Genomic DNA, 27363 nt, shown 5'->3' with positions numbered 1-27363 from the left:
ACACTGTAAAAGATTCAACAATTTGTTGTTGCCTAGGTGATGCCATGGACCTTCTTAATAAACACACACTGTTTACAGTGCAACTTGGGGTGCCATGGTAGCATCCTAAAGCGACTCTATATGCCTATAAGTGAGATGTTTGCCTTTTATGGTTTGTGATGGTTTTTGGTTACAGTTTAGGATCTGTTAAGTTTTCTGTAGATTAAGGTTTCTCAAGTGATAAAAAAAAAAAAAAAAAAAAAAAAAAACTAGTTTACCATATGGGGAACATATATGTTAAACTATTTTTTTTTTTTTTTTTATTTCAGAGTGAAGAGTCACCTGCCAGACTTACTGGGGCTGGAAGAAGCCTAGGTGAGTTCAAATCCAAAGGTTGTGCACAGTTCAGGCATGCTTTAAAAGGAAACAACATCCCCTTCTCCATATCCCTCTTAGCAGCCAGTGGTCGGTTCTGGGCGTTTTTAAAAACGCTTGCGCTTTGAAAAACGCTTGGCCAATGTATTTCAATGGGATTTAAAAAAGAAATTAAGAGGCGCTGTATATTAAAAAATACCCTAATAACGGGATGGAAGAGTATAAATTACCACCTGCTGCTACCTTACACTGTGGGGGTACCTCCTCCCTCCACCAAGAGTAAACCAATCTAAATATACAATAAGGAGCGCAAGATATAAGGTTAAAAGTTTCCTTTTTTATTTTATAATAAAAAGATTCACTGTTGTATATGCTCCCATAGAGCTAGAAGCAAAAACACATTGTACATATATCAATCCACCATGCACTCATTTGCTCACACACATGCTCACTACAAGCCCACTGGTGACCCTTTGGGGGAAAAAATATGTATAAATAAACAATAAAAAATATATAAAATATAGGTTATAAGAAAAATAAGGCTTATTTCTTCAAAGAATACTCAGGGGATTTCCACATATATAGAGAGACTTATCTTCTGATATACCACCATTTAGATGTTCAGTACATGTAGTGATATCACACTGCAGTCAGAAAAGGGTCCTTCATAAAAATTGTAGTGAGCATGTGTGTGAGCAAATGAGTGCATGGTGGATTAATATATATACAATGTTTTTTTGCTTCTAGCTCTATAGGAGCATATACAACAGTGAATCTTTTTATTATAAAATAAAAAAGGAAACTTTTAACCTTATATCTTGTATTTCAATGGGATGGTGCACATCAGAGTGGCTCATTTTTCCCCCAAACGCAAACTCGGGTCCTGCAGCATTTTTGAGATTTCTGAGGAGTTTTTGCCTCAATGTAAACTATAGTAACGTGAAAAACTGCTCTGAAGAGTGCTAAATCAGAGCAATTTTCCAAGAGTTTTTGTTATAGAAGCTGTTCAGTTACAGTTTTACTGTAACAAAATATAAAATCTGATACACAAAAACACTCCAAAAATGCTAGGCATGTTTAGAGAATCTCTAAACATGCCTAGAATCGCTCTGTAAAACCGCTAGCGTTTGCGGATGAGCTAGCGGTTTTTGGTGTGTGCCAACCCAAAGTCCTATCTGGGATGAGGAAAATAAAATAAAAAAATATATATATATACACACACACACACACACACACACACACACACACACACACACACACACACACACACACACACACGATGTGATCTGTTTGTTTTTACTTCTGGTTTCCTTTAGGTTTTGGCTGACTTTCCTCTTTGTATATTTTATTATTCTTTCGTTTCTACTGTAAAAGGTTGAAACAAAGACGGAAGGTGGGGGACAATCTGGACTCATTTTATCAGAGCACGGAGTTCACTTATAAAAGTCAAGAAATGTGATTGAGCGTTGTGCAGCATGTTAGCAGCTGAAGCCGCAGCCACAGCCTGACAGCAGCGTGAAATGACACAGTGACCCACTTTCAAGGACATGTTTCTGTGGTGATGTGACCGGGAAGAATCATTTTATTGCATGAAGCAGCACAGGGTGGAATACTTTATTACATGGCCTGACACACCTGCCTATTATTCTACACACGCTGCTTCAACATTCTCATTTATTAAAGGACTATTTCACCAAAACAAATACCAAGTCAAACAAAAAGGTACTGTCCAAGCTTGCTGCCGTGACTATTAAAAAGGGATGACACCAAAACTAAAACAACCTGGACAACAAGAGGATCATAAAATAACGTTTTTCCAGTGAAGCTATAACACTTCAATGGTTAGATCTATCACTGGTATAGATGGGCTGTCAGAATAAGATGGCACAGCACCACCTACAGGCCGCATTACACCCAATTCACATAAGTTCACTGTAATACATTAGAGCAGAGTTCCCCAACCCTGTCCTCAAGGCCCACCAACAGTACATGTTTTGCAGAAAACCACTCACAATCACAGGTGAGGTAATTAGTATCTTGGCAGAGCTGATTAACTACCTGTGTGGATTTCCACAAAACATGCACCATTGGTGGTCCCTGAGGACAGGGTTGGGGAACACTGCATTAGAGCATCTGTTATCCAGCACTGATGGGGGATCAGCTGATGCCGGTTAAAGAGACAATGAAAGTCTAATAAACTTAAGATTTTTATTTTAAAAATCTCTAACATCAATGCCCTAACTAAAACGCAGCATCCCTGCAGATAACTAAATCACCCTAAACTCCCCAGCAAAAACCTACAACTTTCTTGGGGCTGTAGCTCTGCCTCCATGCGCGTCAATCCGAGCGCATCTCCGCCTCTCTCAGTGAAAGCAGACTGCAGCCAAAAGCTCTGCCTCTTCACGGAAGAGCTCCCTGCAGTCTGCTCTGGGGAGTTTGGGGGGGATTTACTTAGTGTGCAGCCGTGGGGATGCAGCGTTTTAGTTAGGGCATTGATATTAAAGAGATTTTTAAAATAAAAACCTGAATTTTTAGAGACTTCAGTCTCTTTAAAGAGGAGCTGTCAGCCATACTATCTCGGGGAAAAAAAAACACATACCGGTATATAAGTAGATAAATACTTGCTCTACTTACATAACATATGTATTGCACTGTCCGCGTTTTGACTTTTTCTATAGTAAAAAAAATCCTTCTTAAGATTCTCCATTTAAACTGTGTCTATCTTGAGGCCAATCCTGATGTAATTTCCTCCTTTACTCTACTCTGCCCGATTGTGTATGCCTTGTCCGCCCTCCTACCAGTCTGCAGACACTCCCACCCAGCTCTGCAATCGAAAGTGCATTGTCTCAGCATGAGAAATATTGGCCAATCAGAGAGGAACAGAGGTGTGAGAGGGGAAACCAGGAGGGAAAGAGGCTTCAGCCATTTAGGCTGCATTAGTTCAGTCTGAAGGGAAAGTAAAGAAGCAAAAAATAAAATAAAATAAAAGGACAACCCAGCATGCCCTGCAACTTACTTTGTGTGGCAATGTACCAAATAAGAGCCAGGGAAACTGGGGAATGTTTTATGGATACAAAATTAAGAGTGATTTTTTTACTTTTGGATTGCCTGGTTAGCATACTTATTACTTGTTTACCACATAAAAAAAAAAGAATTGATTTTAGATTTTATGCCCGACAGTTACACATTAAGTGTTCTTTCTGGTTGCTTGAGACTCCATGTCAAAAACAGGCCTAGGCACAGTACTGAACCCCACGCTACATACATACTATATTGAATGGTAAAATACAGTAATCGAAAGTAAACTAACCTTGGGGGAGCTGTTGAACCTAGTCTTTAAAAGTGTACCTGAGACTGCGAATGTAAAAGCATTTATACTTACCTGGGGCTTCCTCCAGCCAACTTTTAGGTCATGGGCTCCCTCGCAGTGCTGACTACCGGATAAAATGCGAATAGGTTTTACCGTATTTTCCACCGTATAAGACGCTCCGGAATATAAGATGCACCCGGGTTTAGAGGGCCAAAATCAGGAAAAATATATATATACTAAATCTGGTGCATTTATATTCAGGAGCGTTTTGTAGATGATGTCTCCCATGTGTTCTCAGGATGCCCCAGGTGTCCCCCATGTGTTCTTCGGAGGCCCCAGGTGTTCTCAGGAGTGCTCAGTGTGGTGCCCCGCTACCTGTGTGGTCTGCCCTCCCCGTCTTCCTGTACTGGCATGTATGAATATGCAGCCCATATACTGGTTCCCTGTGTAAGGTCCGCTGCCCCTCGCTCCCCTCCCTGCTTGTGTCTGTGTCCGCTCGCCACCCCGCATATGTCCTCTCCCCTCCTCACTTGTCTGTGCACTCTCCCGTGTGTCAGCATAGCCACAGTCTTACTATTTCAGCGGCTCCCGGGATCGCAGACCTAGTCGCCTCTCTATCGCTCCTCTAGTGATGACTTCTGCAATATGCGTCATCAGTACATTCATCACTAGAGGAGCGACAGAGAGGAGACCAGGTCTGCGATACAAAAAGCCGATGAAATCGCACTGACAAGCGGGGAGGGGAGCGGACATATGCGGGGTGGCAAGCGGACACAGACAAGCGGGGAGTGGAGCAGACATATGCGGGGTGGTGAGCGGACACAGACAAGCAGGGAGGGGAGCAGACATATGCGGGGTGGCGAGCGGACACACACACAAGCAGGGAGGGGAGCGGACATATGCGAGGTGGCGAGCGGACACACACACAAGCAGGGAGGGGAGCGGACATATGCGGGGGTGGCGAGCGGACACAGACGGGTAGCAAAAGAAAGACACAGGAACTCAAGAAATGTGTGCAGCAACAAGCGGTATTGGAGCAAGCGATAGCACTACATGTTTCGGGCGGAGTGTGGAAGGGCTCCGCCTGAAACCTGTAGTGCTATCGCTGGCTCCAATACAGCTTGTTGCTGCACACAGCTCCTGAGTGCCGTGTCTTTCTTTTGCCATTTGTCTACAGGTGCTTTAATTATCTGGATGAAATCCGAATAAAACCTATTTGCATTTCATCCGGTGATCCTCACTGCTCCTTTGCCGTCTACCTGGGATGCTTAAATCCTCCGATGGCCAGCCCGGTCTCTTCTCCCCAATCGCACTGCAAATGCACAGCCCGGTGGCCAGCGGAGGATCAGAGTCTCCTGGGAGGAAGGTGAGGGAGTGAACGGCCTCAAGGGGGCGGGAGTGAACGGCCTCAAGGGGGCTGGAGGAAGCCCCAGTCTCAGGTTTACTTTGAGGACAGCAGAGCACATTAACAGCCTAAGAAGTTAGTCTTCACCACTGCTGGCAATTTGTGTTTGTTGGTTGAAACTGCTGGTAGAGTTCCGATTAACTTATGTACTATGTTGCGCATGAAACAGCAATACTATCAAAAATTCCAAACAAAGCTGAAAGACATTTGCATCTCTCAGGATTTACACACTTCACCACAATACAATAATAAAAAAAATTATATTTCTGCATCATTTGCCACAGAACTGGGTATATGTAAACTGAAAGGAAGAAAAATATCATGGCACCAAACGCTTCAGGGCGGAAAACCAGAGCAGGGACAAGAAGCGTGCACATCCAATCGTCTGCGAACATCCGATGTAGTATAGAGGCAAAGTGGGGCACCACTTCAATAAAAATCCCTTTATTCCGGTTTGGGAGAGCAAGGTACAAAGCAGTGGGGGTATTCTAGTGCCTGACAGCCGTTTCGCTGGTTAAACCAGCTTCTTCAGAGGCAGAATATACTATACCATTTTGCCTCTTTCCTACATCAGAACTAGGTACATCCTGGACAGACTAAGGACTGAAAAATCATTCGTGACAACCAGGCCATTCCCCAAGGACTGCTACCGAAAGCAATAGATGCTCAGTCTTCATTGGGGATGCAGTTCTTATTTGTATAAAGTCAGCTAAGTCCCAGATGCCAGCACCAGTGTCCCTGCAGAAATGGATACTAGTGTCAGTTTCCCACATGCCTGCTTGGACCACACAGCCTTTTTTAGTCTTCCTTGTACCATCTCAACGGCAGGATGCATGCTTGGCCAAGGTGATATGCACTTTTTCCACATCAGAAAACACAAATTGCCACGCACACCTTATGCAAGTTAATGTGTAGTTTCTCAGAGGTCCACATTATGTGCAACACTACATTTGTGTTGTGTGTGCAATTAATTCCAGAACTGAAAGCAGACAGAGATTGTGTTTTCGGACCAGGAGTGGTCCTTAATCATAGCACCAGTGCTATGATTAAGGACCAACAAGGTCCGAAACCTGTCAGCGGAGTGTTCCTTTTGCTGTTCTGGGATAAGTCCCTAATACATTTTTGTACGCCATTGAAGCGGACCCCTCTTTTTTTCTGTTTTACTTCTTAGCTGTACTATACATATAAAAAAAGGGCTGTGGAGTCGGAGTTGGAGTCGAGGAGTTGGAGTAATTTTGGGCACCCGGAGTCTGAGTTGGAGTCGTAGATGTCATTAACTGAGGAGTCGGATGATTTTTGTACAAAGTCCACATCCCTGTTAAGTATTAGACTAAGGAGTCGGAGTCATTTTGGGTACCCGGAGTCGTGGTTTCATAAACTGAGTCTGAAGATTTTTGTACCGACTCCACAGCCCTGCATATAAATAATCATTTTTTTTTTCCACTTCAGTGTCTCTTTAAGGACAGTATACACCTATGACTGATGTCTCCCGTCAGGGATCGGGACGGGATTCCTTGGGAGACATCGCTGGGCCAACACTGTAAAGACACAGAGTCAGCTGTATGGCTGTCGATGCTTTAGTTGCTATGTAAGGGCGACGGAGGGGTGTGTGCCTGATGTCACAGGGCAGCCGGGTCAAGAGGCGGAACAAAGGATTCGTTCGTTGCTCGGCCAAGTAGATCTGCCTGGGATCACTTGCGGAGCGGAGGTGAGAGGCTACTCTACACATGCCGGATTATCATCTGAGGGGGCCGTTATCGGCCATCTCAGCCGACTCCAATCAAGCGTATGTACGGAGCTTTACAGTTTTAGGACAGGTGGTGACCTCTTTGGTCCAGTCAGGTGCAGCTATGCGAATGTTCGTTTGAGAATTCCCAAGCCTGGGAAAATATACCTCATCTTCCAAAATACCAATGGGGGGGGCATGCCACGCATCTAATTAGCCACTAAGAGGGTGGTGTTACATACCAATATACAGCAATATGGATATACTGTACAATAGAAAGTATTTCTGATGCTGGGATCAGGAAGACTACCATGAAAATGGGTATCCTGAATAATTAACTGCATTCTACTACACGTCAACTTGCAGCAAGCAAGATTAGAACACACACACACACACACACACACACACACACACACACACACACACACACACACACACACACACACCTTTCCTGTCTCCCTATCACTAGCAACAGATCGCACCAACCACCTCTCATAAAAATGGATTAACTGCATTGCTAAGTAAGCTAGAATTGAATTGATAAATACATAAACAAAACAAGAAGCACATCCCTTAAAAAAAGGCAAAAACAATGTTAAACAGCATTTTAGAAAAGCATCACAAGATAAACAGCAAAAGGCCTCGAAGCAATAGAGTAGAGTGCAAAGCAGGTAACCATGCACAGTGTGACAGGAAATGTCAGTCATTATGGTACGGTGTGCAGCAACACAGTTTTACATCATTCTCCTCGAAAGTGTTGTGGTTAGAGAGACAAGTGGGGACACAATTCATTCATCGTCTGTAGTGTGTAGGGACTTTCCAATCACACACTTCCCATTTTACCCATAGTAGTAAACCGAAACAGAGAGCTCTGGTCCTGTCACAAGATGTGGTTATGATTTCACACATCCTGTAGGTCAGTGGCGTACTTCACTTTCATGACAAGACAGTACATTTATATTGCGCTTTTCTCGTAGCGGACTCAAAGCGCTTGAGCTGCAGCCACAAGGGCACGCTCTATAGGCAGTAGCCGTGTTAAGGCGCGTACACACGCCAGATTTCTTAAAAATACTGGTCGTTAGACCCGCCCGCGGGGCGGCCGTTCTGACGACAGTTTCCCCGACAGTTTACGGAGTCTTGCATTGATGTCCTCAACAGATATCCATTCAATAATGAAAGAAAGAAACAGGGTAGATTCCTCATCTCTAAAATGATTGGTGGAGCAATGCAAAAAAGATTGATGCTTTTTTTTTTATTCTTGCCTCACATCATACGACGATTACCAGCACTCTCTATGCACGCTTTACAAAAAACCGCAAGCAAATTTGAATAAATGGCTCTGTGATGTCATGTTTGTACGCACTCTGTACACAACATTTTAGATGCACTGCTGCCCCTGGGACATAAGGAAATAAGTGGCACCTACACGCCCAGGCACAAATCCTAATAAACCATTAATAGATATTGGTAATTACAGTACTCAGATGTTAGGTTTTTTGTGATAAAGCAAGACATAAGGTGGCCACAAACCATACAATTTTTTACATATATTTTCAATTTAAGGCCCTGTTCACATTACAAACGCGGATGGCCGTGCGTTTGGAACGCAACGCATATGAACGCACGCCATCCGCGTTTGTATGCGTTGCGTGGCTGATCCCATTCACTGAAGTGTATGGGTCAGTCGCGCATTTCTGTAGAAAATGCGTGCAGCATGCGTTCACGGACCGCACTGGTGTGGAACGCATGCAGTGTGAACATCAGACATTGCACTGTCTGATGTTGTGCGTGTCAGCCTCCTGCACGCGTTCCCAAAACGCAGCTGGAAACGCGTGCAGTGTGAACGGGGCCTAAGAATTGCAATTCCTTTTTCTGACTGATTGTGACATTTCAAAAATCTGATCAGTGTACCCACACACACATTCAATTTTTCCCTAATAATATTAATAATAATGAAAAGGATTGAAACCCCCAGAAAACATTGCTTGGGTCTGTACATCAAGAAATTGTCACTCTACACTACACCATTCAATTTTCTCGACCGAATGGGGGAAAAAAAGCGCTTTCAATTTTTTTCGGGAGAATCGTTTTTATCGAATTGCCATAAAATTGGATCCATTTATCGTAGGTTGTGTGTGGCCACCTATACTCTTAGATGGCTACTCGATGTAACCAAAAACACATCCGACGCAAAGATTTTTTTAATAGATTTCAGCAATGCAGCTGTGCATTGTTCGGTGCAGCGCTATGGGCCGACTATCTACAGCCACCCCAGCATCTTCCATCCGGAAAGATCGACCTTTACAAACTATTTCGCTCAAAACTCGTACTAGTGATCAATCTGGCATGTTGGGGCATATATTTCTAGCAGATTCAATTGACTGATCGAATCTGCTGAAAATCAATGGAAAAAATGGTGAAGTACATGGTTAAGGGCTCTGCAGATAAATAGGTGTTGAAATTTCATTACATGACAAGAAGGGTTTTTTAGGCTGTGTGGGAGGGGCTGCTGATGCTTTGATGACATCATCCCTACTATTCAGACTACAAAGGGGAGGATGCAGGCTGAACTGGTCTCAGCCTATAGCACAGACATTCTGTGGTGCTGCAACTTCTGATCTGCATCTGTATGCATACTCAGATCTAGGAAACGATTGTGCCTGGAGTGAATGTTCAATAAGGATCAATACCATTTTTTCACTTGTTTTCTGAAAGTGTGATGCATAAACACCTTCTCATAAGCCATTCTTTTATGCCTGAATGTTTAATCATTCCTGCCAATGGCATACAGGACAATGATTCTAGTAGTGCTATTACCATCCCCCTGCAGCAGTCCTGTGCCCACGGAGCCGCTCTGGAATCCTCCGGTCCCCCACTGTCACTTAGTTTCGTTTTGACGACTCACCAGTCAGCCAGCCGCCATGTGTATTATTGGATGCATTCACTACTGCAATTAGCGCTGTTGCGTTGCCGCATTCCGCACGCGTAGATATGTGGCAACGCATATTTTTGTACACGTTGCGGTCTTCAACAGCGCTAATTGCAGTAGGGAATGTGTCCAATAATACACAAAAACGAAACTAAGTGACAGCGGGGGACCAGAGGATTCCAGTGCGGCTCCGAGGGCACAGGACTGCTGCAGGGGGATGGTAATAGCCCCAGGTAAGTGAAACTCTTTACCCCCCATTCAGTTAAGGTTCCCTTTAAGTTAGAGCATTTGATTGGCATGCTATCCAGGGTCTATGGCTAAATGAATCGAAGGCAAAGGCTCAGCAGGACAGCCAGGCAATGTGCATTGTTTAAAAGGAAATTAATGTCAGCCTTCATATCACTTAGTGCAGGTGTGCTTTAAACATGTCCGCTGCTTCCAAAACTACTGTAATTAGAAGTATGGAGAAGCATCAGAAAGATGTCCACCACAGTAGGAGAGGCCCTGCACTGTGTGGTTTCCACGACAAGGGCCTTTGTTGTACACAGACTTTCAAATGGTTGTGCAACTGAAAGACTGTACCTCATTCTGCCTCCATGACATTTACACAACACACAGCTCAGAGCTGACAAACAATAAGCTGCTGGCAGAGGTCAAATGGTAAAATGCTTCACGTCAACAGCTGCCATTATACCGGCCAGCGAGCCCTGTACTATTCCCTCTCTGGCACTGAAGAGCATTAACAAGCAAAAACAGCTGCATGGATGTGGCGATAGGCTTCTGTAGGCTTACAAAGTTGCCCCGAAAGCACATTTAGGTTAAACGGTGCCTTGGTCGGCTTCCCTACACGAATATCTAAATTCCATTTTCTGTTACCCAAAATTGACGTAGCACATCTTCAGAAAGTTCCTGGGAAGGTTCTTTTGTTTTTAAGGATACCAGAGGTGACATGTGACATGATGAGATAGACATGTGTACGTACCAGTGCCTAGCACACAAATAACAATGCTGTGTTCCTTTTTTTCTCTCTGCCTGAAAGAGTTAAATGTCATGTATGTAAGTGGCTGACTCAGTCTTGACTCAGACAGGAAGTGACTGCAGTGTGACCCTCACTGATAAGAAATTCCCCTTTTTATCTCTTTCTTGCTCTCAGAAGCCATTTTCTGCTAGGAAAGTGTTTTATAGTTGGAATTTCTTATCAGTGAGGGTTACACTGTAGTCACTTCCTGTCTGAGTCAGGACTGAGTCAGCCACTTACATACATGATATTTAACTCTTTCAGGCAGAGAAAGAAAAAAAGGAACACAGCATAGTTATTTGTGTGCTAGGCACTGTACATACACATGTCTATCTCATCATGTTACATGTCACTTCGGGTATCCTTTAAAATACAACAGCACCCCTTCTCTCAGCTTACCCACTGACTGCTCTTCAGAATCTTACCAAAGCCCCACTTACAAGTTAAAGAGGAACTTCAGCCTAAACAAACATACTGTCATTAAGTTACATTAGTTATGTTAATTAAAATACATAGGTAATATAATCTCTTACCCACCCTGTTTTAAAAGAACAGGCAAATGTTTGATTTCATGAGGGCAGCCATCTTTTTGGTTGAAAGGAGGTGAAATGGAGCATGAGACACTTTTCCAACTGTCCTGTGCGCTGATCACCCCTCCCAGTTGCTAGGCAACGTGAACAACAACATAGGAAATCCCATCATGCTTTGCACTGCATCAGGGGGGAAAAGCCCGGGCAGTTTTCTTTGATGGGTGGAGCTTAGCTAAAAACGCAGCTAAAAATGATGCTTTGGTAAGAAAAACAAAGTTCTAATGCTGTGAAACTGTTAAACACCAAGCCTTTTGATTTCTGCTGATTAGATTTTGAGTCCAGAGGATCACTTTAACCCTCCTGGTGGTTCATTTATTCTGCCAAATAGGCAGAAATCCATAATAAAAAAAAAAAAAAAAAAAATATGTTTCATGTAAAGCTACCAGAGTGGTGGCAACATGAAACACCACTAGAGGGCGCATGTGTCCCTCTAGTGCGATCGTCACCGGCATCGATAGCAAACAGGGGAACGCGTATATAACGTGTTCCCCTGTTTGGCTTCTCCTGTCGCCATGGCGACGATCGGAATGACGTCATGGACGTCAAGACGCCTCCGATCCAGCTCTTCCGCGGCTGCATGCGATCGCCGCAGAGCGGGGGCGATCAAGCCGTACGCGCGGCTAGCAAAGTGCTAGCTGCGTGTACAGCACTTTAAATGGGGCGAATCGCCCCACCAGGGGCTGAGATATCCTCCTGCACGGCATAGCCCGAGCTCAGCTCGGGCTTACCGCCAGGAAGGTTAAAGGACCACTGAAGCAGAAAAAAGCAAGCAGTTAAAATCTAACAGAACTGAAGGTTTTGGATTGGTTTACCTCCTCATGGGGGATTTTTTTCAGGGTTTTCTTTGTTTTCAAAAGCATTTCCTGAATGGCTGTTTAACTGCCAAAATAAGTATGATACCAGTGTGCAATTGATCCCTACTCACATGCATACTATTTAGGCAGTTACACTTGGCAAATGCTGTTCAGGAATGCTTTTGAAAACAAAGAAAATCCTGAGAATCCCACATGAGACGATTGACTAGTCCAAAACCTAATGGTTCTGTCAGATTTTAACTACTTCCTTTTTTTCGCTGTAGTGGTCCTTTAATTATGTATACTAAGAGGTGTTATTAGACTCAGCACCCCAGAAAGCTGTGATCACAATAGCACTGATGATTGAAATGATAACTTTATTCTGGAGTAAGGCCTCGTTCACATCTACCTAGCGCAGATGGCCGTGCGATCCGAACGCAACGCATATGATCGCACGCCATCTGCGCCACTACCCACTGCGCTGCTGATCCCATCTATTGACAGTGATGGGATCAGCTCTGCGCTTCCGGGCAAAATGCAGGTAGCAGTACGCAAGCGCTTCATAGCGCATCGTACTGCTGCGCAGCGCGGTAGATGTGAATGGTAGAAGGGCAGTCTATGCCCTTCTGCCGTTCCTGCGTTTCAGCACATCATACGCGCTTCCAAATGCGCACGGAAGCGCGTATGATGTGAACGAGGCCTAATTCCACAGACTTTGATCAGAGGAATGCACTTGCACCATCAAAGATAGTTTTGCTAGAAAAATTACATAGGACATTTAGGGAGGAAAAAAATATCACAGCATCACGTTTGATACGCAATTTTTCTAGCACTTTTGTTCAGGTCCTCCTCACTGCAAAATGCAGCAAGGACTGCGATCGTGTTTTGGGAATAACAGAATCACATGAGTGGAAAAGGCACAGGGTGTGACCTTGTGATGGCCAAAATCACATAAGCTCAAAATGATCAAAGCGCATGCAGTGGAGAAATGCTCTTGGGCAAAGAAAATAAACAGGCGATAACCTACAAGTTGAATTCTATGCATGTGTTGGTAGCTGCAGAGGGCCCCAATAGGACCTTCTGCACCCATGTTTCATTATGTAAGCCCAATGTCCATCCTGACTATACTCCAGCCTGTGTACAGTGAAGTAGGGATGGCCCTGTCTAGGAGAACGCACAGAGAAGCATGTGATCAGTTTGATCAGCTGATAGATATGTAAGGTTCTGATTTGCTGTGATGACTTCCTGGTTTAATGCATGATCATGACTAGCAAATCAAAAAAGCTGTTGCATGGACTCGCTCAGATGCACGGCAGAAATAGTTTTTGATTGGCCGATGACAGATGGACACCTGGCTGAAGGCTCACCCGTCAGCTGACACGACTACCTGCCTCCTCTGATGCCTGGCATCACCGCGAGCACCTGTACCACCTGACACCAGGGCATGTAGGCAATAGATCCCTCTCTGACCAGATTGGAGCCATCTAATAGTCAAACTAGTGGCAGATCGGGCGAGGATGGCCACTTTAATGGTGCCCACTATAGTTAGACTTGATATAAACATTGAATCTAAATGATCTAATATAAAGCTACCACACTCCCCCAGCCAGTAGCCGATCAGTGCAGTGTTGAAATCTATATAATAAAATTAAAGGTACGGTATATACACTACAAAAGTTGCAGCTGCCACTAAATCTGTGGATCTTGTAATAAAGTGGAAAATCCGCATCTATTATTTGTGGCTCCAGACACCTGCCGAAAAGCGTCAAGAGGGAAATGGATGTATTAGAAAGTTGTTTCCAATAACTATGGTTTCCCTCTTTATATGCCCATGCCTGACATGTCAGAGCATCTACAGAGGAGGAGGACAAGCTTCTTTCATACAAACTACTTACATGATTATGTATGAGCTGCCAGAGGCTGAGAAAGCGCCCCACAAAATTAGTCACAGTCCAATCACAGCAAACGCCGGCAAAGGGCCACTGCTACACTTTCCAGCACTGGTAAGCCGGTCTAAACGGAAAGGTGGTTGACAGGAACTGCCAAAACGTTTGCTTTCTTTATTTGGGACCGGTGCCCTTTGAATGCATGAAGGCTTCGGAAGATGTTTGGAGCCAGCACAGAGGTATGAAGTATGCACATTTTTTGGAAATGATGACTCTATTCTGTTTTCCAGCTCTAGCCTGAAAGTCACATGATAATCAGAGGAGAAGAGACTTGACTAGATTCCAAGATCTGACGTTCAACTCTTCCAAACACATATGGCTTCCTTTATGTGGAGGGGAGGGAAAATATATATATTTCAGGAAGAATGGATGAGCTAGTTCATTAACAGTGTGCAATAAGCCCCGAGGGAAACAGTAAACTGAAATAGTTCCCAGCTTTGTGGTGCTGGAGGCTGAAATAGCAGAGTGGGATCACTGCAAGGAGGGACTACCGTATTTTGTTTTGTAAAGTGAAGAGACCCGAAGGCTCTTAAAACTAAATCATTCCGATTACTAATTTTAGAATGTTTTATTTATCAATTTTTATTTTTTAATAACCTCAGGTCTACTATGTGCATGCCTCCAACAGTGAATATGGTTTTATCAATGCTTTTTGTACCCGTCCCTGAAAGTGGACTTGAACTCTTGCACAGGACAGAAGGAAACCAGAGAAATGCACCCTGTATGTATTTAGAAAGTTTAGCCTAATTTCCACTCATCTGTGACTAATCACCACTGTAAGCTGTGTCAGCTGGCTGCCTCGGCAAAGCAGCTAATTTGTAAACACAAGATGTTAACCCCATGTCTGCTTCCATGAAAGCAGGAAGTAGACACACTCAGGTTTATTGCAGAATTCTTCTCAGCTGTAACAAATGTTTTTCTTCAAAGGTTATTACTGTATTTTGCGGACCATAAGATGCACTTTTACTCCCCCAAAAGTAGGGGGGGGGGAGACTCAGTGTGTCTCATGGTCTGAATAGTACGTTTTGGCTAGCAGCCGGCTGTGTGAAAAAAGGTGGCGGCAGAGAGATCCCAAACTGCAGGGTGGGTGGGTGGCCTCCCATACTTTCATCTACCTTTAACATTTGTCCCGCCCTCCCGTTAAGCCTCCATAACCCTGGCAGCTAAGTGGCTGCCCCACAAAGCCTCCCATGACGTCCGGCACCTAAGCAGATCCCCGAGAGGTTTTATGTGACCCAAACACCTGAACGGCTCCCGCCCAGTTTCCCTCAACACATGAGCGGCCCCTCGCTAAGTCTCCCGGCACTTAAGCGCCCACCCCGTGAAGTTAGCCGTCACACCCGGCAGCTCTCGGAGTAAACTCATATCCGATCTGGCTGTTCCGTGGTCCTCAGTCCGCTCCGGCTTGTATCCTCTCTGGCGCTTGCAATCCTGGCTGCTCGCATCCCCGCTGGCATCCTCTCTCTGCGTGACCCATCATGTGACCATCATGTGACCCATCATGTGGTCACGCCAAGAGAGGACGCCACCCTGGATTGCCAGGGCGGATGCAAGTAGGAGCGGACTAACACAGAAACGGCCGGATCAGATTAGAGTTTCCCAGCTTAGGTTCCCGGGAGACTTAATTGGGGGCCGGGCTGTTCAGGTGTTGGGGGTGTCGAAAGTTAGCGGGGCGCAGCTTAGGTGTCGTACTCACATGAAACTTAGCTTGGAGCCGCTTAGCTGCCGCGGCCATGGAGGCTTAGCGTCAAAGTGTCAAAGGTAGATCAAAGTATGGGAGGCCACTCACCTTGCAGTTCATGATCTCTATGCCTCTACCAAGCGCCCCCTTTTTCACACAGATCACACTGCCAGGGCTGCAGGAGGCTTAGTGGGGCTGGGGGAAGTGGGGGTTACTTAAGCTGGGCAGTGCAGCTTAGAGACAGCTTGGGGGGAGCTCCACAAGATGCCCCTGCAACATAGACGCACCAGGTTTAGTATATATTTTTCCCCTGGTTTTTCCCCCAAACCAAAGGTGCATCTTATTGTCAGGAGCGTCTTATGGTGCGAAAAATACGGCATGATGTTGTGTTTATTTTAGAGCAGAGAGGAAGTTCTGAGTTTAGGTACACTTTAAAGGAGAACTGTAGTGAGAAGTATGTGGAGGCTGCCATATTGATTTCCTTTTAAGCAATACCAGTTGCCTGGCAGCCCTGCTGAGCCATTTGCCTGCAGTAGTGTGTACACACCAGAAACAAGCATGCAGCTAATCGTGTCAGATCCGACAAAAATATGTCAGAAACACCTGATCTGCTGTATGCTAGTTCATGGGCTAGGGCTAAAAGTATTAGAGGCAGAGGATCTGCAGGTTAGCCAGGCAACTGGTATTGCTTAAAAGGAAATAAATATGGCAGCCTCCATATACCTCTCACTACAGTTCTTCTTTAAGAGGCTCCAGCGGGACGTTTTAATATGCCTGCTTGTCTTTAAGTGGTTAAAGGGGCACTATGGCGAAAACATTTTAAATGTAAAATATGTGCAAACAAAAATAAGAAGTACATTTTTTTCCAGGGTAAAATGAGCCATAAATTAGTTTTCTCCTATGTTGCTGTCACTTACAGTAGGTAGTAGAAATCTGACAGAAGTGACAGGTTTTGAACTAGTCCATCTCTTCATGGGAGATTCTCAGGAATTTATTTTCAAGAGCACTTAGTGAATGGCAGTTGCTCAGTCCAACTGCCAAAAAACTGTAGCGAGCAGGGAATCTGGCCAGCATCATTGTAAAGATATTCCCTAAAAAGGATTTACACAATGATGCTGACCTGCTTCCCTGCTCGCTACACAGTTTTTTGGCAGTTGGACAGAGCAACTGCCATTCAATGAGGGCTTTTGAAAATAAATAAATTTATGGCTCATTTTAGGCTGCTTTCAGAGTGGGACGTTACAGGCGCACGTTAAAGCAGTCTGTAACGCAGTCAGTAATGAAAAATCAATGGGCTGCTCACAGTGCCCACGTTGCGTTACATTGTAACGCTACACGTTGAATGGAAGTGCAGCATGCTGTGCGTCATAGCGGTTTTAGACTGTTTGCACATGCTCAGTAACATGTTTTTTTTTTATTTACTCGTGCAGGAGGGGAGAGTCCGCTATTGTGGCCAGCCACATGGCTAATTAATATTCACTGCACTGCAATGTAGTGATGGGAAGTTTGGCTCTTTTCAATTAATCGATTCATTGAAAAGAGCCGGACTTCCCATCACTACTGCAGTGTTTACTTCCTGGAGTGACCGCTTATTGGCTGGCGGGACCACGTGATGCGGAGTGTTCCGATCACGTGGTCTCCACAGTCATTTTAACGGCGCACCGAGAGCCGTATAACGCGGCTTTCTATAGAGTCTACCTTTGCCACCAGCAAGCGTTGCGTTAGGGGACGTTATGCGACCTTAAAAGGATACTGTAAGGGGGGGGGGGGGATTAGTTGAACTTACCCGGGGCTTCTAATGGTCCCCCGCAGACATCCTGTGCCCGCGCAACCACTCACTGATGCTCCGGCCCGCCTCCGGTTCACTTCTGGAATTTCAGACTTTAAAGTCTGAAAACCACTGCGCCTGCGTTGCCGTGTCCTCGCTACCACTGATGTCACCAGGAGCGTACTGAGCAGGCACAGACCATACTGGGCCTGTGCAGTATGCTGCTGGTGAAATCAGCGGGAGCGAGGACACGGCAACACAGGCGCAGTGGTTTTCAGACTTTAAAGTCTGGAATTCCAGAAGTGAACCGGAGGCGGGGCCGGAGCATCGGTAAGTGGCTGCGCAGGCACAGGATGTCTGCGGGGGACCATTAGAAGCCCCGGGTAAGTTCAACTCATTTTCCCCCGACCCCTTACAGTATCCCTTTAACGTCCCCTGCAACGCAACGTCTAAGTCTGAAAGAGCCCTTACTCTGAAAAAAAACACACTTCTAATTTGTCTGTGTTTGCACATATTTTGCCCCTTTAAGATGGTCCTCAACTCAGTATGCCCTACAGTCCGTGACACTGCCCCACCACACCACATATAATGGCAGACAAGCTCCACATCTGAAGACACCTATGAGGCATTTTGTGTGACAGCAATCGTGACTTGATCCCTCAGGCAACAGTGCGGGGTTGTGTTGCTATGCAGGAGGAGGAGGGCGACCAAGTCTCAACTAGCCGCCTCCCCAGGAATGGTCTACCATGAGGTACAAGGGTTAAAAGGTGCATCTGCATACACACACACACTCTGAGCTGGCCGTCAGGACCTGATTCTGTGAATGAGCGTTGTACAGGCATTCAGCGCATACCGTTGCTATTGGAATGGAGAAGGGATGTATGAAAAAGTGGCGGGCCCCTTACAGAATTTTTTTTTAACTAAAACAATATTTTTAATTACACCAGCTTAATGCCATACATTATATTCAAAACTCCCCTCTCACAACTGAAACTGCATCACACAGTGTCACTTGAACAGGAAATATGTATGTAGATAGGAATGGGGGGGGGGGGGTTCTCTCTCTACAGTAAAAGTGAAACAAAGATAAACTCCTTGACATTTATGAAAGCAGAATTGAAGCAGAGTTCCAGAGTCCCCCCAGGATCAAAGGGCACGCGGCAGTGCATTTACTGGTACAATCTGCACTCCGTGCCGAGTTGTACGGCCCTGCAGCGAGCCCTTAAATCTGCAGTGGCCCATTTTGTAAAAAAATAGCCTGGTCACTAGGGGGGGGGGGGTTTAAGACTGCGGTCCTTAAGTGGTTGAACAATACCAGTAGCCCGGCAGTCCTGCCCATCTATTTGGCGGCAGTTGTGTCTGAATATGACCAGAACCGGGGATGCAGCTTATCTTGTCAGTTCTGACAATGTCGGAAACACCTGATCTGCTGCATACTTGTTTGGGGTCTATATCTAAAAGTATTAGACACAGGATCAGCAGGGCAGCCAGGCAACTGGTATTGCTTAAAAAAAAACTAAATATGGCAGCATCCATATCCTTCTCGCTTCAGTTGTCCTTTAAGCAGGCAACAGGATATGAAGAGGGTGCTAAGCCTACTCACATGCGCGCCTGTGCCACTTCACTGCAGTCCCCAGGAGTGAGATCTAATGCTGGGAATACATTAAGATGGCTTGATAGATCATTTCTGACATGTCCGATCTACTGCCCGATCGCTTCGCCACTCGATTTCTCATTGAAGTGAATTGAAAGAAAAGATAAGAAAAACGAGTGGAAGATAGAGAATTGAGTGGGCATATCGATGGGGCTAGGAATCGAGCGCCAGAATCGACCTGTGTATTCCCAGCATTAGAGGCAGAGAAGAAGGTACAGTAATAGGATACAAGGGCAGGCAAGATGGGTGAAAGAGGCGTGTATTTCTGGGCACAACGCTGCTCTCTTTTTCCATATCCTGGGTGCCCCGGATGCCTACAGCTGGCTCCACCCTTCACTTACACCTTCCCAGTGAGGTGCCCCCTCACCACGTCATCGGGACTGCGTTAAGTTACTTCTTTCCAGGTATCCTGGTGAGTGGATTTTATTCTACCATACTTGTACAGCAGCACCCTTGCTGCATTCATACAGTCTCCGCATATGGTGGGGATGCGGCCGCAGACATTATTTGAGCTCCCCCCACCGTATGTGGCAAGGGCAGTCCAGTTCGGAAGTTTCAGCACACGCCCTATAAGACAACAGCCGGCGTATAAGATGACACCAGACTTTTGTGAAGATTTTCCTGGGTCTTATAAGCCAGAATATTCAGTACTTAAGGACATTGCTAACTGAAATCTACGCCCCGTTTTAATGGCTAGCTAGATTTTATATCACCGACGCCATGCGTTCGATGATGCCGTGCTATCTCCCCACCGCAACTCACTATTGCCAGCAGAGCCCTGTGAGTGGGTCAGGAGCCAAATTTAATTTGCTCCTGACTGTCTATCAATGTAAGCAACTCCCATTGGCTTACGTTGATAGACAGGGTCAGGAGCCAATGAAAGCCTCTCCTGACTGGCTCATAGTGGCCTTGGGTTCTCAGCGTGTGACATGGACAGCGGGTATGTGCAGTGATTTGTCGGTATTTGCTGGTGTTCCACCATTTCTGGTACCAGCGGCCTCTGGTCCTTAAGGGGGCAGAGACAGCTGGTACTTAAGTGGTTAAAGTGGACCTGAATTCTTGCGCAGGACACAAGGAAAACAGAGAAATGCACCCTGTGTGTTTTTAGAGAGAAGAGCCTGTTTAATGCCCTCATCTTCAAGTAATCACAAGTGTAATTTGCTCTCTCAGCTGTGTCAGCACAGAAATTCGGCATTCTTCGGCAGACAGCTAATATGCAAACACAAATGTTAACCCTTTCTCTGCTTCCATGAAAGCAGGACGTAGATACACTGCAGATTTATTGTAACAAAAAAAAGCTTTTCTTTAAAGGTTATTATTCTGTTGCTTATCTTTCAGAGCATAGAGGAAGTTCTGAGTTCAGGTCCGCTTTAAAGAGCTGTATCTAGAAAGAATAGTGATTATGGCTAAATACTTGGCATCAATAAACTAGATGAGTTTAGACAAGAGCAGTCTAGACCTGATATAGCGGGTCTAAGTATGTGTGTTCTATATACAGCCAAATAAAACATGTTTGCATACTACATGCAGTGATTAAATAGTTAAAGGTCGAGAAGAGGAACATCATGTAAGACAGCCAGTAAAGTAGCATTATTTAGAATTAGACGTTAACTTAATTCTTTCAGTGTGCATGGGGGATGCTATCATTAGGACAAGCCTGTGACATCTACACAATTCCTAACCAGGCTATTAAGTATTACGAAGTGCAGAAATATCCCAACACTACTGCAGAAAAGCAATTTCAATATTTTTCAACCCTTTTTCTCCACATTAAAAATATATTTGCCTTTTTGACGCAAAGGATGATTAATTTTGTTTGTCTGGATAACCGGAGTGGTTCCTGCCTGGCTATTGGCTCTGGTGATGAGGAGATGACGGAGAAGCAAGGACCTGGTGTGGGAAGAATGCAGGTGGCCAGGGCAGTACCGGGCTATTGATCACCTCATATCTAGAAACAGCGATAAGGGCAGCATACCTTCACTACACATCAGCGTGACACTAAAGATGCTGTGATGTGTGGCCCCTACAATTCAGAGGTGTGCAGACATGACAAGGCCAATGCCATGGCAAGCTGGAATGTGTGCTCTCTAGAAGGACCCGTTCACATCTCAGAGTTTTGCCGGAGATTGACAAAACGCTCAAGCGCTAGCACTTTTCAAAGCGCTAGTGCCATAATACCCTACGGGCCCGTTCTCACTTGGGCGATTTGCATTCATTGCCGGCGATTAACGCAAATCGCCAAACACAAATTTGTATTCTGCACCATTTTCAGACAATTTCCTGCCGATCGCGTTTTAGTGCTATAGAAGTGCTAATCGGCAAGTGTGAAAGGCGATTTTTTTTTTCACGTTAATCGCCAGAGCAAAAAAAAATGGGATACATCAGACAAGTATGTGCAAGGTCACATGACCCGCGTTCTATCAAAAGTTTCATTTACATGACTTTGTAAACTTCTAAGTAAAAAGGTTAATAAGGACCCAGAAGGGTCTCAGGTTCCATACTTACCTGGGGCTTCCTTAAGCTGTCACCCGCAGTAGTGCCCCAAAGCCTGGCCGAGTCGCGCTTCAACGCACATGCGTGGACCGACCAGTCGCACTCCAGTCCCTGGGAGTGGTCTGTGCCTGCACAAGTGCAGAATGCTCCTAGCTGCGGGAGCGTTCGCCTGGCCGGACTGCGCAACGAAACACAACTCAGCCAAGCTTTCTGGAACTATTGTGGGTGACAGGAGTAACCCGGGAGACAGCGAGCGGCCTCAAGGGGACTTAAGGAAGCCCCAGGTAAGTATGGCACCCGAGATGCTCACATCATATGGTACCCGAGATGCTTACATCATAGGCGAACTGTGAGCCATGCTCCTTGACTCACTACCTCCTTGAAGCCAGAAGGAGGATGTGCGGTAGTGAGTCATGAAAAAATGCGACAAATAGTTTGCCTATGATGTGGAATGGAGCGGAGACGATTGTGAAAACTTCTGGGTAAGTTAACCCCCCCCATATCCTGTGGTAACACTTGTGTAACCAGCGGGGCATTAGCATTTCAATTCAGTAGCTTGCTACTCGGAATTGCCCGAAAGCCCATCTCTGCTCAGGTACTCTTTAAACCCTCCCAAAACCGAGCATGCATTGCTTGAGGATTCAAGCTAGGCATGCAATATAGTTTTTTCTTATACAGTAGACATAGTCATAGTCAATACAAACACCGAATGTAACAAAATCTACTAAAAGAAACATTTTTTAAGCTTTATTAACCAAACAAGTTTTGATCATGGAAACATTTGATTGTACCCAATCATGGTAATGCGTCTTGAAGTGAATGGCTGGCTTGTAGCGCTAGCTCAACCTCCCATTATTTAAAATGCAAATGACAGTAAATTTGCATCAATCAGCAAGCCACTAAAGGTGGCCATATATCAGGCGAAGCCAATCGCCAATTCAGATTTCGATTATAATGGAATTGGATGAAAATCTGTGCTGCCAAGTGCATGCCCGATCAACGATGCGATCAATTTCAGGCACATGAATTGGTCTGACATGATGCAGGGCAGACTTGCTCCATCGGGTGTGCGGCAATAACGGCAATCGATATCAGGATGAGCAACGAAACCTCCGGCACTGTCCCACCAGTGTATAAATGTACATGTGTAAATGTGTGGTTTACATTACCTGTCCTGTGCCGCGGTGCACGTCTGCCGCTATTCCATTAACCTCATACACCCTGCCAATGAATAGCAAGCCAGTGCGTGTGTGTGATGTCACACAAATGCCACGCCAGCAGCATGTATGCGGCTAATGGAAGAGCAGCATATTCGGACAACGAATGGGCCCTGCGAAACAGGACTGGTAATGTATAAACGCACAAACGTACATTTATACACTAGGGAACAACGGCGAGGCAACCAGACAGACACAGAGGAACTGCCTAAATCAGGCTTCACAGCCCGGGCTGGCACATCCCAACGTGTCATGTGACACCCTGTTGCCATGGAGACGTGACGCTGGACGGCGATCAGGTGAGTTTTAAGTCTCCCCTAGCTACCGCTTGCTCACAACTCTGCAGGGAAGGAGGGGGTAAGAGGGGAGTCGCCTGTTGGCAGGCCGGAGTAACAGCGCAAGTGGTACTATTCCGGCCCAGTTTGCCCAGCGTTGGCCTGAATGAAAATGCATTTGGTAGCATGAGGCAACTAGCATAAGATATGAGGCTATGCTAACACATACAAAGTTCATACAAGCGATTCCCAGCCGGTGACCTTGTCACTGAGCAAGGAGTTACCTGCATGCAAAGACCTAGGTGTCAGTTGCATTTGCTCCCTAACAAACTACACATAAGTCAAAATAGATTTCTACAGTCTACGCAGAAACATGCCTCCAAGCATTTATGTGCTGAAGAGAAGTATGCACAGCGAAGAACGTGGCACCCTGGGGGAAATCTAAGCGGTCATAAAAGCATAGAGTTTATTATGTTGATTTTTTTTCCCATTAAACTATTTTGTTTTGTTTTGACTCAACAGATAAACGTTTTAGACTAATTGCTAGCCTGCATGGAAAAATTGCAATCAAACTTGAATTTGGTATGGACGGTTGGTCATCTTTCATATTATGAAGCATGGAATGACAAATTGCCTGTACAGATATCAGGTTTCCATTCGATCATGAAAGAGTTTCAGGCAACCAGTCTAATGTTGGTATGAAGCATAAGAAGCAGAGCTAAAGTATCCTTGAATCGAGAAAACGTATTGCAAGCGCAGGCGCGGGTTCTGGACCGTGCAGGCGCCGGTTCTGGACCGTGCAGGCGCCGGTTCTGGACCGTGCAGGCGCCGGTTCTGGACCGTGCAGGCGCCGGTTCTGGACCGTGCAGGCGCCGGTTCTGGACCGTGCAGGCGCCGGTTCTGGACCGTGCAGGCGCCGGTTCTGAACCGTGCAGGCGCCGGTTCTGAACCGTGCAGGCGCCGGTTCTGAACCGTGCAGGCGCCGGTTCTGAACCGTGCAGGCGCCGGTTCTGAACCGTGCAGGCGCGGGTTCTGGACCGCGCAGGCGCGAGTTCTGGACGGCGCAGTAAGAGAAAGCTCAGGCGCCGGTTCTGGACCGTGCAGGCGCCGGTTCTGGACCGTGCAGGCGCCGGTTCTGGACCGTGCAGGCGCCGGTTCTGGACCGTGCAGGCGCCGGTTCTGGACCGCGCAGGCGCCGGTTCTGGACCGCGCAGGCGCCGGTTCTGGACCGCGCAGGCGCCGGTTCTGGACCGCGCAGGCGCCGGTTCTGGACCGCGCAGGCGCCGGTTCTGGACGGCGCAGTAAGAGAAAGCTCACATAAACGAGTGCTTACTCACTCTGCTTGCATAATTTGGGATCACATCTTCGCATTTATCAGTCATGCAGTGCTGCGTGAGAGAAAATGCATTTGACTGGAAGATGCCATGGAATATGAAAAGGACCAGGAATGGGAAGCGGGTAATGCAGCCCACTATGGCTTTATTCGGTAATTCTGAAGTCAGTCCAGTGGTAATGTCAAACGTTGTAGAGCTCTCCCACTGTAAATATTGCCCATTCAATGCTGTCAGTTGATAGGTCAAAAAAAATAAACCAAAAAAAAAAAAAAAAAAAAAAAAAACACAAATCAGTGTATGGGTACCTCAATACATTGATTTTAGCTACACACAAAAAATACAATTAAAAAAAATAAAGAATTTATATCATCTCAATAGTTCAATCCTTTCTTCTAAAATTTGAAACAACTAATTTAATAACTGCTTTTTTTTTTTTTTTTTTTACACCCCCACCCACGAGGAAAAAAAAATTCAAGGCAATGGGCTCTATACAGCCCAAGAAGTTGTATAAAAAAATAAATTAATATTCATAAATTAAACTGCTGTATGTGTACAACAAACTGTCGAAACAACGGAACCCACACTTGGGTATCCACAGCTTACACAACCAAACAGTATCAATTAAAGAATACATGACCTAAAATTGCCAAATATCTCAGAATACTATTCACCAATTGGTATAGTAAACATACAACAAATAACAAGGGGCACAGTGGCACCCCTCTCAACAAAACAATGCACTACAATAACCACAAAAAGGCTGGTCTAAGTTAAAGAGAACCTGTACTGAGTAAAATTATTTAAAATAAACACATGAGGTAACTTCAAATGAACATTACATAGTTACCTTGCCATCAGTTCCTCTCAGAAGCTCACCATTTTCTTCTTACAGTGATCCCTTCCAGTTCTGAAAACATTTTGTCAGAATTGAAATATATCAGTTGCTGTCAGTTATATATTAGTTGCTGTCAGTTACAGCTGAGAGGAGAACTGATGTGTCCATGTTTCCCTATGGCTCAAGTGGGCGATGTTACAGTTTAACAGTGTGCTGACCAGAAAGCTGTTATGGGGGTAATAGCCATTTTTAAAATGGAGGACGGAGAATTCCATTGACAAACAGGATGCAGGAGAAAAAGAGATTGAGGAGTAGACTACACAGGAGGTAAGTATGACTTGTGCATGTTAATTTTGACATTTAATGTTCAGTTCAGGTTTTCTTTAAGGCTGGCCTGTCGCAAGGGACTTTTGAGAGCCCACCCAAGAACACTTAATAAATGTCCCCCATTTATACAATTTAGAGGGCACAGTAGCCGCCAGTTCCAATCCTGCATCCTATGAAAAAAGCATAAGCACAAACTGGGGCATTCATACCCAAAGTGAGTGGCAACAAGAGCAGACACAATTACGACACGAATGAACACTGCAAAATGCCCCATCTAGGTCATTATCAATGTCATGTAAACATGAAAAGCTGTAACAGAACTGCAAAACAACTGCTGGACATAGAATGCCATGTAGTGTGTTTATAACCGCCCGTGTCAGTAATGCAGTGGTAAATAAGCACTGTGTATGTCGTTATACAACATGTAACTATATACAGAAGCAACTAACAGTTTGGCTTGTACTTTTACTTCAAGTGTAGTGATCCATAAAAAGGCAGAAAGATACACTCCCTGTCTACCACAATAGCCGAGAACGTCAGCCACCCCTCCATAGAGCCATGTGAACAAAGCAATAATGTCATAGTCTGCAAGCCAACCACTACAGCACAGGCACAACACTATTGCTTCCACACAGGTGACAGTTGTGGTTTAGGAACATAAAAGGCAAACAAAAAAAAACAACTCAAACTCATTTGTAAACAAAAAGCTATGATGCACCAATTACAAAGAAGTCTACATACATTGCTTGCACCCATTCAGGAGGCATACATATGATTAAGCCGTCGGGAGACTTGGGTGCAGGGTAAAGCCGAAAAATGGCTTACCCTGCTCCTGCACAAGTCCCGGCGACACTAATTATTCCCCCTCCAGGTCGCCGTAGAGAGTGGGAGAAAGATGCAGTTCCGCTTCCAGCTTTTGCTGACTGCCAAATTACAGTGTTTCTATAGCAATTTGAGCTCAGTCTTTTGACATTGCAGAAATTACTCACTGAGCGCTGCTATAGCCGTAATTCCTATTATGGCCTATGGCGGTGCCAGCGCTGTTTTTTAGAGCTCCGTCAGGAGGAAACTGATCTTTTAGGCTAAGGCCCCATTCACACTTGGGGGCTTTTTGCCAGCGATACACGCTTTGCTGATCGCCAGAGATAGCAAAGCGCTGCTGCACTAGTAATCCTATGGGATAAATTACACTAAAGCAACTGAGAAGGGTTTGCGTTTTCCGATGATTGCAAACGTGTTGCGTGCAGCATTTTCCCAGTGATTGTATACGATTCTCAATCACTATAATGAGAATCACTAAACGCAATAGGTGAAAAAAAATCACGGACTACCGCAATGCAAATTCGCAATCGCCGAGTGTGAACGGCGCCGTATGGTCCACTCTGAGTCCCTGTGAAGTCAGCAGCACTGCCTGAGCATGCAATATTGAACTACAACTCTAGCATTTAAAGAGAACCTGAACTGAAAATAAAAAGCCCAAATAGCCATACACAGGTTATACTTACCTCCAGTGTAGTCTACTCCTCAATCTCTTTCTCCTCTGCGTCCCATTTGTCCACTGTGATTGATGGATTTCTGTGTCCTCCATTTTAAAAATGGCTATTACCACTTAACAGCTTCCTGGTCAGCACACTGTTAAACTGTAATATCACCCACTTAAACCATAGAGGAACATGGACATTACCTTGCACATTCAGTTGTAACTGA

General features: G+C 45.2%; 1 protein-coding gene and 1 long non-coding RNA gene across 2 annotated transcripts in view; one reads left to right on the top strand and one right to left on the bottom strand.

Moving 5' to 3' along the window:
• RBPJ (recombination signal binding protein for immunoglobulin kappa J region) overlaps window positions 1-27363 on the bottom strand; it is a 138743-nt gene that overhangs the window by 92819 nt on the left and 18561 nt on the right. The gene's annotated exons all lie outside the window — the stretch shown is intronic.
• On the top strand, window positions 77-2167 carry LOC137546007 (uncharacterized). The gene is made up of 3 exons (XR_011026149.1): window positions 77-130; window positions 309-354; window positions 1729-2167. It is a non-coding gene; the product is annotated as an uncharacterized lncRNA (long non-coding RNA).

The sequence above is a fragment of the Hyperolius riggenbachi genome, chromosome 1 (assembly GCF_040937935.1).
Source record: "Hyperolius riggenbachi isolate aHypRig1 chromosome 1, aHypRig1.pri, whole genome shotgun sequence".
Taxonomy (NCBI): domain Eukaryota; kingdom Metazoa; phylum Chordata; class Amphibia; order Anura; family Hyperoliidae; genus Hyperolius; species Hyperolius riggenbachi.
This window is presented reverse-complemented; position numbering and strand designations above follow the sequence as displayed.